A 15661-nucleotide genomic window follows, 5' to 3' on the forward strand; every position below is an offset into this window, starting at 1 on the left:
AGAAGAGAGACCTTCATGACCATGAATGTGTTTATCTACTGGAAGGTGAAAAATCAAGATAGATTCAGGACGTTCCTTGAAATGTTGGTGGTGGATAGGTAAAAATTCAAGCAGCGATTAAACAAAATTCCAAGGGTGAAAAACACAGTCTACAAAGAATGATAAAAATCTCTTACGGATTATTTTCAATGGAAGTTGTCCACTGTTACTTTAGTCCTCACTGGCCATCTTTGCAGATGCAAACTTTCCACTACCCCTCTGTATGCTGTCTCTTCCAGTTTGAATCACAAAACTCATTAAGAGCAGTTTTACCATAATTCCCAAGTGATCTCAAAAACATATATTGGTTCCCCAGGGGCATGGCACAATGCTGGGAGAAGATGATAGAGGCAGGCTGGAGAGGACATTGTGAGAAGGGTAGCCCAAGCTGAGCTGCTTTTCCTTTCACCAAGCTGCATTTTGGGAGAGGGTTAATCAGGGCGGGGCTAAAGCAAAGCCAACTTCTAGTCTCTCATCTGGAGCCCTGCTTGCCTTTCTCTAAGCATGAAAACTTCAAAATTTGTTTGGAGTTTGTCCTTTGCCTTTAATAAAATTTATAATGGCATTTCCATCTTCCTAGTAATATTTAGCACAAATAACGGTAATTCTAAAAATGCCCATTTTATTTGAAAAATTTAGAAATGTCAACTATCCTTTCCGATATTGAATGAATACATACCTACTCTCTCTCTCATAAACACACACAGACACACACTCACACTCACACGGCCATAATATGTATTTTACCTTCTCTCAAGTGAGAATACATTTATTCTACTTCATTTTGAGGGGAGAAGGCAGCAAGAGCCAGGGCCTAAAGAGCCTGGTTAGCAGAAGATGATAGAGAGTTGGGGCTGTGGGATGGGCAAGGAAAAAGACCACACCTTGCAACAAACACTATGCTGAGATGATGGACTAGAAGCTTTTTTATTCCCTCCTTTTAAAACAAAAGTAAGGGCCAAGTAACCAATGACAAGTGATACGAATTATCAGTAACATGACACTGTGTTCTGGCCCCACTCCACTGTGATCTTTGTTATGGCTTTGGTAAGATCACTCTGCCAATCTGTGCTTTCAGTTTTCTCATCTGTGAAATGTGTTTAATCATATTGACTTGTTTCCCAGGGAAGTAATGTGATATTTAATATTTGTGAAGCACTTTGAGATCTGATAATAAAAGGTGCATTATACTAAGTAGTGTTTGCTTCTCTCCTCCTCTCCTTACCCCCAACAGATAATCTATACTCCTATCATATGCATATTTTCGCAAAGTTCATGTAAATGACTCTAGGCTGTTTTATGTTTTAAAAATTAATGCTGTGATATTTCTCCAGAACCTGACAAGGCCATAAAAAATAAAAAGAATAGCAGTGGTATACAATGAAGGGTAGAATCTTGTAGAAATCAATAAGAAAACAGATTACCGTTCTGGGCTTATGTGAGGTTATTATAAGCAACAGTGAGGAATAATGATTACAAAAATAAGGAAAAATATATTGACAGTGTCATTTGAAAACAATCGTGTTAAGAGGCCTTTTACACTCATTTTACACAATGTAGGTATCCAAAATAGGTTTTAGAGGATATTAAAAGGATTGCTTTTCAAGGTATTAAGTGTGCAAAGTACAAGAATGAAAAAGATACTGAGTTGGCTGACAGAATTCAGCTCAGAGAAATGACCTAGCCATATAATGTAGAGGGAAAGTGTAACAATTACTTCCTCTCTGGGCTTTTAGCAGTTCAAATATCTTTAAACAATACTTAATTTCCTTTTACATATATTCAGCTTAAAATATTTTCTTTGTTTTTCCCCTCTTGCAGTTTCTCTAGACACTTGCAAACTCTTGATATTGGAAGTGAACTACCTTTCACGGTTATTAATTTGATTGCCAAAAAGTGTGAGGAACTATGGTTCCTCTTTTCCAATCCTGAATGGCATCTTTCTGCTTCTCTCTCATCCCACTCCAAACCAGTTCCTCATCTTCCCTTCCGTATTTTAGTTAATGTAACTATCCTTCTCCCAGCTAGCCAGACTTGAAACCACAGCCTTGTCTGACCTTATCATTACACTACATGTCATACCTAATGTGCCAACAGAGTTCTTAAATGACCACGTGCTTCTCAGAATTTAACGCAGCCCACATGAATCACCTAAGGATCTTGTACGAATGTAGATTCTGATTCTGGAAGTCCTGGATGGGGTCTGACATTCTGCATTTCTAATAAGCTCCCAGGTTGTGCCCATGTTGCTGGTGCATAAACCATGCAACATAAACCATGCAACATGGGCAGAACCCACACAATATGACTAGCAAGGCATTAACCTTCATTTTCAGGCAAGACTTTGGCTTTATATTGATATAATTCTCTCTTTAAGGAAAATTTCCAGACCAGGCAGGATAAAACTGATCTTTTTTTTTTTTTTTTTTTTTTTTTGAGGCGGAGTTTCGCTCTTGTTACCCAGGCTGGAGTGCAATGGCGCGATCTTGGCTCACCGCAACCTCCGCCTCCTGGGTTCAGGCAATTCTCCTACCTCAGCCTCCTGAGTAGCTGGGATTACAGGCATGCACCACCATGCCCAGCTAATTTTTTGTGTTTTTAGTATAGATGGGGTTTCACCATGTTGACCAGGATGGTCTCGATCTCTTGACCTTGTGATCTACCCGCCTCGGCCTCCCAAAGTGCTGGGATACAGGCGTAAATCATCTTGAGCATATTTCCCTTTAAGCTAACTTTTCGAGAGAAATAAAACAAGAAACATCATAAGACACAAACGCCAAATAACTGTTGAGCAAATGGGGCTTCTCCACCAATGATATTCTCTTCTCTGACAGCTGTTTGCATCCCATTCTCTTACACACTGTTGTATGCTCTGTTTTGTCACAATGTATTCCTTTAACCATTTTTTGAGAGTACACTGTGTGAAACACTAAACTACACTCAAGGAACAACAACAAAAAAATGAAATGGTATGATGTCCCACCATCAACAAGCTTATAACCTTACACAGAAAAGAGCCAAGTAAGCAAAGAAATACAGTGAAGTGTAGTATTTCCCTATGCCTAGACTATTATTCTCACTGTTCTGAACTCCCTTCTCATCCCAAATCCTCATTACCACACACACACTTTGTACTATAGCAACATTAAACTGTGTTACTGCTATACTGTAATACTCATAATTGTAATCCCTACAAATGTTGAATTATCATCGATCCAATTTCTATGCATTATCAAATATTATAATAATTGTTTTAATGATAGGTATTTTGGTTTTGAAGCTGGATTGTTTTCAGGTTTATAAGGACTGAGAATTCCAGAAGCAAATATGACCCTAAATACATGGTACAAAACATAAAAATTGCTGAGAAAATGTAGTAAATATAACACTATAGTAACAGCCCTGGTCATAAAGAAAATTCAAATGAAGGATGACTAGTGATTGGCTTTCATTCTCTCCATTCCATTCCTGTTCTCAAATGGAGACTCTAGGAGTGGGGCATGGACCGAGGTGAGGGGCGATTCTTGGGTGGGAGGAAACAGCAGCCAGGAAGCTCCATCTTGGGAAGTACAGAGGCAGAATGTAGTCCCGGAGACTTCTAATCCCTCTTGTCCTATTTTTTCCAGGGTAGAACGTTGAAATTGGCATTTGGCACTCAGAAGATTCCAGGAATCTGTTGCTCTTCTAAACACTTCAGGTAACCTTGGGATATAAAAATATACCCATTGATATTTAAGCTACCATTAGTTAGCACTAAATGTAACTATAGTAGGAGTAGGACAACTTGGGGTCATGTGAACAGACCAGAAACTACAGACTGCAACAAAAATGTGCGGATTGCCAGGTGGTTTCTATAACCTTGCAGCGATGAAATTCCATGTCTTACACACTTGGAGTTTCCTCTATTTGATTCTAATCAGCTTCTAACCTCTACTAATGGTGTTTCTCTTTCTACCTCATCAGCCCAGGGCTCATTCATTTTATCTTGTTTCATCTATGCTATAATAGAAAACCCAAGGCCACTCAAACATAACCTTGATCAATACTAATTCCTGATCAAGTCAACCCAATATCCAGCAACAATTAGATCATGTAAATTGTATTTCCTCACTAGTTTATTATAAATTATAATAAAATATAAAGCATAGTGTTTATAATATGCCAGACATTATCCTAACCGTTCTGCATGAATTGACTTTTTGTCCTCATAGCAGCCTCATGAGCCATTTATTACTGTCATTTCTGTATTACAAATGAGGAACTTGATGGACAGAGAGGCTAAGCAACTTGCCCAAGGTCACACAGTAGGTAACTGTCAAAGCTAGGATTAAAACCTAGACATGGCCGGGCGCGGTGGCTCAAGCCTGTAATCCCAGCACTTTGGGAGGCCGAGGCGGGTGGATTATGAGGTCAACAGATCGAGACCATCCTGGTCAACATGGTGAAACACCGTCTCTACTAAAAATACAAAAAATTAGCTGGGCATGGTGGCGCATGCCTATAATCCCAGCTACTCAGGAGGCTGAGGCAGGAGAATTGCCTGAACCCAGGAGGCGGAGGTTGCGGTGAGCCGAGATCACGCCATTGCACTCCAGCCTGGGTAACAAGAGCGAAACTCCATCTCAAAAAAAAAAAAAAAAAAACCCAGACATTTCAGAGTTCATACTCTTTATCGTATCTGAGCCATGAAGATTCTATGTCACAGGGCATAGAAGGTTATATTTGGATATTAGATATTTTATGGAGCTACTGAAGGCTTTTCAGAAAGGGGTATGATCAGATCAAATGTCTGAAAAAGATCATAATAGTGGCTGGGGATATTTCCATATTTTCTGTCCAATTATTTATCCTTCGGCCTACCCTAATAACTCTTTGTGGTTGAAACCTTGGGGCCTTGAGTCAGAAAAGTCTTGAAAAAAAAAATCCCTGTTAATTATAGTAACAAACACTTTGAGCATTTCTGAGGTTCCATGGTCATGTAAAATGGATTAAGCCTTTTAACCTTCATAATAATCCCTGAGGGAGATACTATTACTCTCCCCCTTTTCAGGTGAAAAAACTGAGATTGGTTATAGAAATATGTCCATCATTATATCAGTAGGTATGGAACAGAAATTAAAAATCCAGTTTGTCTAAATTGCAGAGTAAGTTATTGTTGTGTAATCTATTGTAATAAAGATTGTTAGTTACACTTGTTAGTGGTGAGATATTTTCCATTATATTATATCACATTATGATATATCATATTTTTTGAGACAGGGTCTCACTCTGTCACCAGGCTGGCGTGCAGTGGTACAATTATAGCTTCATGGAAACTATGCCACACATTTAGAAAGTTAAAAAACTCAACTAATAAAAGATATTCTTAATGTTTTATTTCCTCAATAAAAGAATTTCCTTTTGTTCTTCTGAATGAAAACTGTGATAACCTTTTTTCCTAAATGTATACTTCAATCTTTCGCAGATGCGTATTTTGCCAAGTTTGGGAGATGTTCCTTTATTCAAAATATATAAGAATTACCTTTTAGATGTTTATTATCAACCTTTGATGTCTGTTTCCTAGTAAGAACAACCCCCCCAGTTTTCAGTGCCTCCCCAAATAAATTCTGGAATAGTTATGCTTTAGAAATGTTGGGATTTATTCATATAAGAAAGAATCCCTAAAAGTTAATATGTTAAGATCGGAGGAGTGATGGCCTCTTCTTTTGGTTGGTGGGCAGTCTTCCTAACTTCTTCCCAAGTTAGGAGTTCATGTAAACAAACAAAAAAACTATGTTTTATATGAGTTTGTGGTTTCATTTCTACAATTATAAAGATAATTAAATGTAATATCAGAAAACCATATCTACATGGTAAGTTTTCTGTATTAGTTTGCTAGTGTTAATATTAGAAATAGTAGTGGTAGTATTTGTGTTACTGATATTAACCTTGTTATTAATCAGATTGTTGCATGAATGACCAAACTTTTTATAAAGGGAAAGAATTGAAATTCCAAGGAGGTGAATGAGCTGCTCATAATTATGAAAGGAGACACTGGCATAACTAGGTTAAAAATTGATGAACAGAAGCCTGACTACTGCCTTCTATGTATTAAATAATGAAACTTCTAATAAAAGAACTCTTAGTCATTGGCTGCTCAATGATTAAGAGTTAGTCATTGGCTGCTCATGATATACTCAACAATACCCTTAATTGCACAACAGCTTCCATGTTTGCACATAGCTGTTCATCCAAAGGGCAAGATGTACATCATTTCTTTTAGCTTTAAGTTCCCATCATTCATGGAGTAGATATTTCTGAAGCCTGTGTGCTGTTTTAGGCACTAAGCTAAGTACTAGAACAATAAATGAATAAGTTCACTGTTCCTCAACACAGGAAAGCAGAAACCTTCAATATTGTTTCACAGGATGTTTCTCAGTTTCCAGTTTGTCTTATCGCCATCCTCTTAAAAGTAGCTCCAAGTGCTTATGGGCACTGATCCACTTCATTCATTTATTTATTCAGTCATTCGTTCAGCAAACATTTATGGAGCCTCATTATATGCTATGGAGATAAAGTGATACATAGAAACAACATAGTCCTTCCCTTTCGTGTACCTTAAGTATTCTGGTAGAATAGACAGATTAAAAAACAAAGAAACAAAACAATTACAAACTGTGACAGACACTATAAAAGAAACCAGTATGAGAGAGAATAGTGGAGGGATCAACTTCAGAAAGGATGGGTAGTAAAGGCCTTTGGGGAGGTGACATTTATTCTGGAATCTGGAAGCTGATAAGGAACTAGCCATGTGAAAAGTATAAAATCATTTTAATAAAATAGCAGCACATAAAGACCTTGAGACAGGAATGAGCTAGGAGTTTTTCTACACAGAAAAGGATATGATTGAATTTGATTTTTAAGCATAATATAGTTTTGGCTGCTACAACAGTATGGGCTGGAGTAGGGCAAGAATAAAAGTTGGAACACTATTACATAATGAAGAGACAATCTGAACAGCCCAGGTAAGCCATAATGATAGTTAGTTGATGGCAATGGAAATGAAGAGAAACTAGAAGATGAAAGACAGATTTTGGAGGTAGAATCAGTAGGACTTGCTGATGGACTGAAAATGCCAGAAAGGCAAAATTAGCAATCCAGATGAATTTCCAAATTTCTGGTTTGAGAAATTGGGTAATTGTTGTTGTCACTGACTGACATGGAAAATCCTGGATGTTGGGAAGCAGATTTGGGGGAGGGGGACAAAAAAGGAGTTGAATACAAAGAAAGAATACTCCTTAAAAGCATCCCTCATATTAATAATTTAGAAATTGAATCTTACATATAGGGACATGGAACAACAGGGTCTCTTAAAGAATATTTTGACCTCATTTTACAAGTAAGATACTTGCACAAATCAGCAAAGATGTCACTGGTACTGTGTGACACCATCACCACAGAATATTTCTTGGCTGGCACGGTATTAATTCCAATTACTCATTTGATGCTTAAATCTCCTTGGCATATCCCTGCCAAGGGATCACACAGCCCATGGTAAAATAGCAATAGTTACAACAGGTGGAAGATAATACTAATATTTATTTTTATATGTGTCAGGCACTCTTGGAAGGGCTTAATAATAAAAAGAAAGACTACTTATCAAACATTTCTTCTAATACTCCGTAGGAATCTGTTTCAAAGTCTACCCATTCATTAATGTAATATTTGGCACTGCACCCCGACAGCATGGTGCTAGAAGAGTATATTCACAGGTGGACCTGTGGGCTTAGAAAGGTTTTCTTGTTCTCATTCTGGCTCCCTCACACTTAATGTTGCAGGGGGTTAGTTTGTTTGTTTCTCATTGACTCATTGGTCAGCGACAAGGTTGGATGAAATCACCTCTAAATTATTCTCTAGCTCTAAGCTTCTACAGTTCCAAAATTTGTTACCTTCACTTTTAAATAGACAGAGGATGTATATAAGCTATGAGAGAATGAAACTGGTAAAGAACTAAAATGATCCAGCTTTACATGTCCTATGTATGGAATTTTATACTGAAACTTGTAACAATGAATGAAATCTTTAGTCATTTTAAAGAACAGAGTGCCATTCATTTTTGTACGGTCTTTTAGGTTTTTTGTGTGTGTGTGTGGCTCAAATCCAGGTTGAATATATTGTGTAGTTAAACAAAATACCTATTTTCATAAATTCATGTGATAAATACTTCCCTGAGTTCTAAGTAAAGTTTATCTCTGCCAGTAGAAAATATGTATTTTTCATACTAACTGCAAGTGCCGTGCCCTAGTTGAATGTTATCCTTGGAGAACTTCTGATGCCGAAAGGAGAGGATAGAAATGAGGCCAGGACATCACAGAGTGAAGGTAAGAGCAACAAATGCTCTTCCACTTACCAACTTCTCCACCCTGTCTCCTGCTTCAGCAAGCACAGAGGAGACAATGATGAATGATACCCATAAAGATATCCTGGTGTCTGGAGACCTAACGTAGGAACCACAGACTAATACCATGATTTATGCCACTAATGAGGAATCCGAGAGAGGACATAGTAACTCCACAGGCCCTTTCTCCCGACATTTGCTGGTGGTGAAGACATACATAATTTATCTTCAAATTCCGTTATCATTGGCCAAGAGCCAGAGTAAAATTGACCATTTTCATTATGGTCAATGGAGTGGAACTCAAGCAGTAATACATGTTTCCCTTTTCACTTTACTGCTAGGGCACTCAAGGCCCAAATCCAGAAAGCAGTTCACCTTAGGTGCCCAGTAGCACTTATGCCTTTAATCTGAATAGTCCTATTTTATTTACGATTATTTTGTAATTGCTACTAATTACCTCTTAATGAGTCTGGTGCATTAATTGATGTTCTAAAAATATATAGAAAAGAATCAAAATTAATGTCTATGTGCTTAATGAATCTAATATCATTATTTTAATTTGGCCAAATTATCTTGGTAATGAAGTGATGAGATGGGTATATGAGACACATATTCACTTACCCTGGGATTACCTTAGAGAAGAACTGTCGTCCTAAGTTAATGCAAGGTCACACAGCATATGGATGATCATGATACAGGTTCGGAGCTGTAATTACAAACATTTCTTGAGATTGTTTTCAGCAGCTTGCTGTAGTAATGAAAAGATCCTGGGCTTAGGAATTGGTCCCACACAGGTTTCATGGCCTAACTTTACCATTGACCAGCATGTGATCTTGTCAGGTCATTTAGCTTTATTGAGCCTTGGTTTTCTCAGTGGTAAAAATGAGACTTATACTTCACTTCTCACAAACTCATGAAGAGAATTAAGCATAATAACTGTGTACAGCTATGTAGCATGGTAGCAGTCTTCAAACACTCAGTAAGAGAGCCTTCTTCTCTTACCTGTTTTCTGCATCTTCCAAATGCAAAAATGAGCATTTGGGGTTATGGAATAGATACTAAAACCTACAGGCAATCCCCTTGTTGCTTTCTGTTGTTTTAACAGCAGAGCTTGCATTTGTTCATTCTGTACATGTAAACATTGCACTAAAGAAATCCATCAGCTATGAGCCCTTTTGTACCTCACAATATTTAAAATTCCTAACTCTTTGGAATGACATAAAGCTATCTCTTGACAGCTGTTGCTTTTGACTCACTCACATAATGTTGCAGACTCTTACTTATCAATCATTTTAGACAAGAAATGGGAAAGCCCTCTGTTTTTCTCTTAAGTCTGTGTGTATAAATGTGGTACACTAGCACAAGTTTCTTTCAGGGCTTAGACTCAGCCTGAGTATCCAGAATTACACGGCAATATTTCAACATCTTGATATTTAAATTGATAAAAATCCCACATGCACCCACCACCTTCTTTAAAATGAATCTGGAATTATTGTTTAAGTGTAGACACAGTGTTTTAAAAGGCCCATATGCAGGGCTGTATGAGGCACAGTGGGCTTTGGGCTGCTGTGGTTTATCTAGGCCAGTATATGGCTCCAAATAGTTGACAAATTCCACTGTTGCTTCCTTTTTTTTCCTTCCATGAAGTTGAAAATAAACAATTAACCTATTTCCAACACAGTGTTTGGTATTGATTTAATTTAGCATGTGTTATTCATCTGCATGCCTCACGACGGTTGCTTAATTGTCTAAATCTTCCCGTGTAGAGTGCTGCCTATGGAATCTCTTTCCACAGAACACTCTTAGAAGAGTGTGGCTTACTATTTCCATAACATCTGTCTTTTCTACTAAAGAGCAGATTAACAATTATGCTTCTTTTAAAGGTGTGTGTGCGTGCCTGTGTGTGTGCGTGTGTGTGTGTGTGTGTGCGTGCGTTTGTGTGTAGGGAGGGTTGGGCAAGATAAGTTGCTTCTTGTACAATTTTCTTTCTGGCACAATAGTTTGTAGTCTTATCACCAGGTCAGGGATTTTGCCTATACCCATAATGCTGCTGGCAGGATTGCCCTTTTCTTTTGCCTTATTATGCCACAGAATGCCACATTATTTCCATTAAATATGACTGTCTTCAAAAGAGACAACATATGCAGCCCCTCCTCCTTGCTCCCACTCCTCATGTCTCTCTCTCTCTCTGTCTCACACACACACACCCACATACACATACACACAAATGCATGCACACATGCACACAAAGCTCCTTTCAATTGTGTTAAGCAGTAAAGCAGAAGGATTTTTTAAATTAGTGTTTTGTTTTGGCAATGGTTGCTGATATGTTCGTGTAATACAGTTTTAATCAAATCCCCAAAGCTGAAGACCTTTCAGCATATCTTAGGCTGCACTGTGCAGGGCTTATTCCACTTGAAGTGGCCACCAGGGAGGTACAATTAGCTGTTCCCATGGAGAAGTTTGTTATAGTAATAAATAATAAGTAGCATAGGTAGCGATGGAATCAATTAAAGATATTTTTGACCGTCTAATGGTTTATGGGAATGCTAAATAATTGACAACAAGTTTTTGACTGTTTTCTCTCTGCATGCCTCCTGTAACTAAACACTAACCACACACATAGGACAGTGTCCGAGGTCACTGCTTTTTCTTTTGTAAAGCCATATTGTCAAGGGTATTCTATGAAAGACAGTTGCAGCCCTTACGTAACGAAGCTGATTTTGAGAGGGTTAAAACTCTGCTGTAAATATTTGCTGCAGGCAGAAATCTAACATATGAAGCAGGAGAACAAATTGTGTTATCAGTTTCAAAAACAATCTGTTTCGCCATTCATTTATTTATTTTTTTAACCAGCGTAAAGCAGAACAATAGGAGTTGAGTAGCTGAGAGGGCTTTGTGTTTTGTCTCTGTTTCCTACTGCTTTGAAGTTAAAATGGAAATTTGGCAAGTGGGACATTGGTAAAGTGCTCTAAATGCTTTTGGCATCTTGACAGGCAAAAAGAAAAAAAAATAAAAATGGTCAAGCTACCTTGGTTCAAAATTAGCAAGTGTATGTTCATGAATTGCTGTGTAGATAAAAATCTCAGAAGAAAACAGGATGGATGAGTTTGTTGTGTGTATTTGGGGATGAATTGATACACCACACATCACCTAAAGCAGATCAGTGATCCATGAGCTTTGCAAGATTTACATGAAAAGACACAATTGTTCCTTCGAAGTTATTGGATAAGTGACATACAGTCTCAATGCCAATGTGTGGCTATCAATGGGAATTAGTCAGACTAAAATTTTGGCTAAATAAAGTTTCAATCACACTTACCATCATTTGATTAGAAAACATAGTTCTAGTTGATTTTCTGTTTTACAGATGTTTTTATAATTGTGGAAGTCCACTCTGTGGATTTATCTTAATGCAGAATGAGCCTGCTCTATCCTTAGGGTTTTTATGAAGTCAGTATGAGCAATGCAGTATACAAGAGCAACATAAACTGCTTCTATAGGCTGCTGGAGTGCGAAATTTACAAGTGCATGTTCATGATACCTCAGGCCAAATGTATTTAATATAATAGTATCTTGTACTTTAGTAGGGGTGGGTAAACTACAGGACCATGGGCCAAATCTGTCCTACCGCCTGTTTTTGTAAATGAAGTTTTATTGAAACACAATGATGTTCATTCATTTATGTACTGTCCATGAATGCTTATGGGATGATGGCAGAGCTGAACAGTTGCAACAGAGACTGCATGATCCATACGGCTGAAAATACTTACTATATGGTCCTTTAAATAACTAAGTTTGCCAATTCTAGACTTACAGAATTCCTTAGTCTGATCATTTAAAATTTACTTGTTATCTTCATCATATTCCTTTGAGAGGAAGTTTCTCGTTTCATTCCTCTCAGCCCTGTTTTTCTGTTCTGAAGACTGTAATCCAAGGAATTTGAGAATGATCAGAGGATCAAATAGAATACTAAAATGATTCATACTTGTTTCCTAACCATAGCTATTGATCGAGAGCGTCAGTAGTTACTGACAGAGTGACATGACCGAAAGAGAGACACCTCCTGTTGGAAGGATTTGGCTAATTGCCTCAACTCAGTAGGGTATTACAAGTGACAGTATATATTGGAAATTTATCAAAATAGTAAGGAACTCCAGAGCATAAAAGTGGAAATCAAACTAAGAGCAAAACAAAAGATTAAAAAAACAGATTGGCTCTAGAATTCACATTGAGTGAGAAAATGTACAGGAACAAAGCAAAAGGCTCTAAAGGAATTGCTTGAATGTGGAGAAGTGGCTGGGGTTTCTTTCCATTGGATGTCTCCCTAATAATTATCCTGCAGAGGGTGAAGAATTTCTGCATTTTTACGGTAGCTATCTTCCATAGGAATATGTGGGCTAGTTCCTTTCTCCTCTACCACATTTTGGATGAGCTGGAGAGAGCTAGTAGAAAGAGATGAGAACCTAAGACATAGAAGGGTGGTCTTCACTCTGAGCCCAGAAATCTCTCCACTCCCACCTTCATGGTGTGAACAAATGGAAACTACCCATATTTCCATTGAGTGTCTGAGTCTAGGGTCTAGAATGGTATAGATTTTGGAATTTTCTCACTTGTCACTTTTACATCTTTTTCAAGTAGGGAGAAATAGTAAATATGACCTGAGGTTAGGATTTCTCCACTGAAAAAACAAAAGCAATTTATTTGTACTGTTTTTATTATTAAGAGTTACTTGGTAAATAGAGAAAGAAAGAATCAAATGAAGAGAACAGATTGAGTGGCTCAATTCTTACCTTCTCTAGGTGCAAAAAAGCTGAAGGTACCTTTGCCCCGTGTTCCAGCTGCTCTGGACTTACTTTAGTCCTTGAACATTATCATGTCCTCCTTCTCTCTGCCCCAGGGTTCTCAACCCTTTTGGTCCAAATGACTTTACTTTTTTCTTTACTTCTTAGCCTCAATTCCCTCTGTTCTTTCTCCTCTTCTCTTCATTCCCGTATTACAAATAAGGGGAATGAAGGAATGGCAAACCTGAGACCTACGCAAAGCATCTGTAAGCATTCTTTATCTTGATTATGACCTCAGAAGGCACTGACCTCTGCTTTGTTTACTGGAAATAGTATGTCTACTTGCTCTACTTCTTCCCTGTCAGGCCTATGCTTTTTCAACCACTTGAAATGCTTGCAAACTGGTAATTAGGTTTTGCGTAAATATTTAAGAGTTTTCTTTTCTTTTCAGAAAGGGCTGTTAAGTACTATTTAGTTGGGTGTTTTGGCACATCCAATCTTTATTTTTTTCAAATGACGTATTGAAAATCAACAACCCACATATGTTTTATATAACACAAGAATTCACTTCTCCAAAGTCATCATCTCTACGCCATGTTCTATAAAATTAATAGAAGATTAAATACAATTGTTAATCAAAATGAGAAAAGCAAAATAGGTGTTCGTTCGCAGTTGTTTTGCCTTTGTTGTTATCTAAAGAACCCACAGATCTGCTTGTCAAGAAATTCTTTTGAGGCCTTTCTATGAACCAATATTTAATCTTTAAAATTACAGCTTCAAGAAAGAAAAATTGCTGTTGGGTATCAAGATACATTTGAAGTTGAAATGATCTTTGACTATGTTGTTTAATATTTCAGAACTGTGCTACCTAGTGGTTCATATCTACAACTCTTCTGCTAATAGGTGAAGATGACCTTTCTGAATGAATGGGATCATAGATTTCTTTTTAGCTCACCTATATTTCCATAGTCTTAAGGTCTTCTTTATGACACACTTGTCAGCAGATATGTCAAGTGTAGAGCCTGAATAAGCATCAAAGTTTGAACAGGCACTTGGCCAAAGAGAGCCCTCTCCTCCTGATTCACTTTTTCATCTATCCCCACACCCTGGTCCATGAGTATCCACTACTCCTGTCCTATACATGCTCCCTCAGCTTTATCTCAGATGTCCCCCTTTCACCCTATCTTACAACAACATGAGCAAAGGAGAACTACCCAAATACATGATTTCATCTTATGCCTTTTCACATCCCTTTCCATTTTTACCCAATCCTTCCTTTCTCTCTGACTTATTCTTTAAAGCTATGCTTACATATTAGCCCTTTTTATAAGCCTACTTCAGTGCCATACTCAGATGAACTTAATTTCTCTTTCATCTATGCTACTTCACCATTTCTTTCAGATTTCTTTTGTTGCATGGATCACACTGTTCAGCAACTGTGTGTTAGATGTCTGTCTATCCAGAGGTCAAGTGCTGGGACCTCTCTTTATCCCTACTACCTGACTTTGGGGTTGGCACATAGTAGAGATCCCAGATATCTGTAGAACTGAACTGATGAATAGATAAAAGCAAAATTCTATGATTCCTGGGAGATAAAACACAAAGCTTGGACCTTCTAACCAGTGTGAATTAGCCTACCATAGACAATTTAAATTTTCAATATAGTTTGACATTAAGTCTGTAAGAATTCTTTTTGTTAGCACTTAGAAAGTTGACTGTTGGGCTAAGATTATTGGAACTTGTGATTGGGAGATAGGGTGAAGTTTAATTCTTTACATGGCTGAACTTCAATCAGAGTCACCGAAATTTTAGGCCACGTTTATTTATTTTAAAAAAGAGAGATATAATCTAGTATCTGCCAAACCACCAAATACACAAAAGTCCCTCCTTTTAATGAGTCACTTGAATGCAAAATCAACTGTAATTCAAGAAACCAAAAACAATAAAAGAAGTGAGCTTTGTCAGACTGGCCCAACTTGTTCTACCTGTTACAAAGAAAGGTCTGATGAGGTCCAGGAAATGGAATTAGTTTTACCTTAGGTTGCAAGGAGTATTCTGTGTCTCCCCCTACTGGTTGGTGGAATAACTTAATAGAACAACCCCCCAGGAATCTAAATGGCCATGATCTCCTGGCAGCTTTGTACCATCTGATCATTTGCCTCTGTGAACTTTCAATAAGGAAGGTTAATCAGGAGTTCACTTAAGGATATTTTCTCTCATCCTCAGTTTTTAAGTCTGGTTAATTAGGATTTTGCACTTCTTAACAATTCTAACTTCATATCCCACTGAAATAAACTATTAAGAAACCTCACATATTTTAACTCCAGGCTATCACTACAATCTCATTACATCAAAATTGTTTTTAAAAGGTTTTGTTTGAAAATAATTCTAAATGTTACCACAAAGGATACCGTTTCCTCTAGTCCTGGGGTTGTGTGAGCATGCTGTTGAATATGGGAAT

At 37.6% G+C, this 15661-nt stretch overlaps 1 long non-coding RNA gene across 1 annotated transcript; it reads right to left on the reverse strand.

Annotated features, from left to right (window-relative positions):
* Positions 1-3282: 3282 nt before the first annotated feature.
* LOC103788872 (uncharacterized) lies at positions 3283-13440 on the reverse strand. Its single transcript, XR_614914.4, has 3 exons — positions 13210-13440; positions 9038-9122; positions 3283-3741 (listed from the first exon to the last, which is right to left on the reverse strand). It is a non-coding gene; the product is annotated as an uncharacterized LOC103788872 (long non-coding RNA).
* Positions 13441-15661: the final 2221 nt, after the last annotated feature.

This window comes from Callithrix jacchus, chromosome 17 (assembly GCF_049354715.1).
Source record: "Callithrix jacchus isolate 240 chromosome 17, calJac240_pri, whole genome shotgun sequence".
NCBI lineage: Eukaryota > Metazoa > Chordata > Mammalia > Primates > Cebidae > Callithrix > Callithrix jacchus.